We start from the raw sequence: 3795 nt of genomic DNA, 5'->3' as shown, positions 1-3795 counted from the left end.
GCACTGAATGCTAGTAAAAACCCATGCATTCATTCTGATGGCAAGCTTTAAAAAGAGATATTATTGAAAAAATAAGTTAAACATTTTTGATTTTCAGAACACATGCTTGACTCCTACAGACTTTGTATCTTCTTGGGTTTTTAAAAAAAACAGAGAAAACAGGATCTGAATTCCAGACCAAGGACAGGAAAACGGTACTGTGCCTTTAGGAGTATCTACTTCCTTAYTTAGAAAATTATTTTTGTTGAAATAATTTGCATGGTTATACAACATCGAAAAAGGGAAAGTACACATGTCMCAGTACAGTGAGTTCTAATCAAAATAAATTTAAAGATCATATCTGTGACACTCTTGGCTTTCAGAAAAATGGCATTGCATTCCTAAACTTTCAAGGCATTATTAACATTCAATGATAGAACATAATAATGGGGAGGTATGCTTAGGAATCTCAATATCCTTTAATTGTCTGCATGCCTCAAGGTTAAAGCTGTACATTCGGCTATTTTTGTCAACAAATAGGACTGGGTGGAATTTTTTTTTTCCCCAGAAAAAAAGGGAAGAAAAGACCTTTTTCATTGAGGAAAAAAAAAAACAAACCCAGAAAACAAAACAAAAAGGGGAAAAAATGGTTTCTTGTAATGTTTTGTGAAATTGTGTGGGAGAAAAAGCAGTCTTGATGGTATTTCAGGTACAGATTTCTGAATTCTATGAAGTACAGCTTTATAGGAGGGCAGATTGTGGTAGGACAAGGGGGAAAGGTTTGAAACTACAAGAGATTCAAATTAGATGTTGGATGTGAGGATGGTGAGGCACTGGAACATGTTGCCCAGAAAAGCTGTGCATGCCCCATCCCTGAAAGTGCTCAAGGCCAGGATGGGCAACCTGGTTTGGCAGGAGGTGTCCCCGCACATGACAGAGGGGCTGGACCTGGATGATCTTTAAGGTGCTTTCCGGCCCAAATGATTCTGTGTTCAATGATTCTATGATCCAATGATCCTGTGTCAGTATACATTGATGCAACCTTTCACTCAACAACACAGCAAAGCTTTAAATTTCATCCTTTGTGCATTCAAATGTCCATTTTACAGCTTAAACAAATGAGGGTTTTGAAGAGAAAARTGGAATTTCAAAGAAATCCTTATCTGTCATCTATAACCTGCTGTGGTTATAAAGTGCTGAATGTTGCAGTGGCAAACCAGCTCTGCAGTTCCTCTGCAATTTTGAATAAATCACTGGGACCAAGAGATTGATTTGTGTAGATGAGGAACCTCCTGTGACCGTGTGTTGTAGTTTAACCCCAGCCAGCAACCAAGCACCGTTCTTGCACACAGCCAYTCTTGCTCCCTGCCCCACCARCGCCATGGRCTGGGGAAAGAATCAAATGTAAAAGCTGGAAGACTCATGGATTGGGATCAATTCAATTGAATAGGGARTRMGAAGGTCACACACACRAGCAGAGAAAACCAAASAACTCATTCACTGCTTCCYRTGGGCAGGCAAGTGTTTCACATCTCCAGGACAGCAAGGCCCCCTCACACCTCACAGTGACTTGGGGACACAAATGCCATCACTTCAAATGTCTCCTTCCCCCTTGCATCCAGGCTGAAATACTGAGCAGGATATCAATGGACTATCCCTTTGGTCACTTTGGGTCTCTCTCATGCATCCCAACTTTCTCCCCAGCCTGTCAGTACAAAAAGCAGGAAAGGCTTTGGCTCTGTGCTAGCMCTGCTCAGCAATAACTAAAACATCTCTGCATTATCTACCCTGTGTGCATCCCACATCCAAAACACAGCTCCATACTTGACACTGTGAAGAAAGTAACTCTACCCCAGCACACAGTGTTGTAATTGTCCCAAGGACTTTCAGTCAAAACCATCCCATGAACCAACAGARTATCCTCAGGATACAGACATTGAAAAGAACATCAAAAAGTGAAAACAATTATTAAAATGTCACAGACAAGAAAAACCGACCAGAAGCCTAAAATCCACTCATCATAAAATACAAAAGTTCATGGAGGAAGAGATAAGGTCACAGTCACAGAGAGCTCTAAAAATAGATGTACCAATATTATTCTGAAATTTCATGTTAGTTAGAAATAATTCAGATGAAAAACTTCCACTAGTTTTTATGATCTATTTAGAAGACATACGATTGTAGTTAAGAATTCATTTTTAATTGGGTAGCACTGTCAGTTTCATTGTATAAAGAAAAATTACTCCTTGATAACCCTGATGATAAATGTCAAAACTACCTACAAAACCAGATAGCTATTTTTCCTGAAAAAAGGTTCTTCTTTATTTTTAACCAAAAGCCAAGATTTTTCATTTTATTATCAATACAAGAGTGATGCATAATTAACCTTTACATCTCCATAGAGTCTGTTGGGCCATGATGGCTATCCAAAATTACAAATGATGGCTCCCTTTTTCCTTTTGTGCAGGGAAAATGGAAAGGAGACATCCTGACGCATGAGCAACTGGCATCCATGATCCAGARCTCTGTAGCAAACAAAAGATTTTCMATTTAGGACACTGTTTTTTYATTGGTTGGTTTSGGTTTTTTGTTGCTGCTGTTGATGTTGTTTTGTTGTTGTGGGGTTTTTGTCCAGTTGTTTTGTTGTTTTTTTATTGTTGGTTTGGTTTGGTTTTGGTTTGGAATTKCTGCTGGATTTTTTTAACCTGTCAAAAATTCCTGTGGAAAAGAAAAACCAGGGAACAGAAAGACCTTTGGTGACCTTTTTTGACCATGACACCACAAACTCTGAGTATTTTACTAAATGTCATTTGCCAATTTTAACTTTGCATATTTAAAACATACTTAGAAGTTCATAGATAAGTTCAGCCCATCTGAAGCACATTTAAATTATCCAGAGAATGATGACAAACTAGATCGTTGTAGTCCAGTATCCAACTACTAACAGGACCAACAATTTCTATGACCTGATTATGCCTTCCTAAATATAAATTAATTTCTACAGCTTTTTTTTTCTCTTCAATTCATTAATGGTACTTAATGAATTAACAGGCCACATGTTACGTGTTGAGAATTGAGAGTATAAAACATAAAACTCTAATTGAGTTTATGATTAATGTAAACACCTCTACATAGGACATGAGTATTTTCATAATGCACTTTCTCAGCACTTTGAATCCTAAGATACCTTGACTTCACAAGGAAGTCAGGGTTGAAGCATAAAATTTTTAGTTCTGAAAGTTTTCGAATTTATAATTCAGTGCAACCAATTGTCAAAATTCCATTGCAAAATTATGTGATTCTTACATAGCACAGGCTTACAATAAAGAGCAGAAAGAAGGGGAAGTTACAAAAGAGAAGTTTCTACATTAGTTTTTGAGTAGGTAAGATTCTGAACAGGAAAAATGGAAGGTTTAGGATTGTGTTGAATACATAATCTCAAGCAGTAACACAACATTTGACATGCCCTGTTTGTTAAAGTCCCTTGGGAGTCCTTTGAAGTTGTGTCCACTGTACACTACCACTCCAGCAAATCTCTCCACTGAATTCCTGCTGCTGCCCAATTTAAAAYGGACATGCTCTGGGATTAAGTGACTCAGCATACTCCCCACAAACAGATCTAAGATCAGCAGAAAAGACTGCCAGAGTTTCAGGTCCTCAGCAGGAGTTTTTTGAAAAGCAAGTAGTGTTTGTGGTAATGAGGACACCTAGAGACTGTGTTCTCTCTAATTATGTTAAGATGTCCTCAGCCTTAATAGGAATGCTGCTGCCAGAGTCATTCAAGACCACACACCTGGGAAAATGGCATTAAGCACA

Source organism: Malurus melanocephalus, unplaced genomic scaffold (genome assembly GCF_030028575.1).
Source record: "Malurus melanocephalus ecotype Western Australia unplaced genomic scaffold, MMel_1.1 scaffold_387, whole genome shotgun sequence".
Lineage (NCBI taxonomy): Eukaryota > Metazoa > Chordata > Aves > Passeriformes > Maluridae > Malurus > Malurus melanocephalus.
This window is presented reverse-complemented; position numbering follows the sequence as displayed.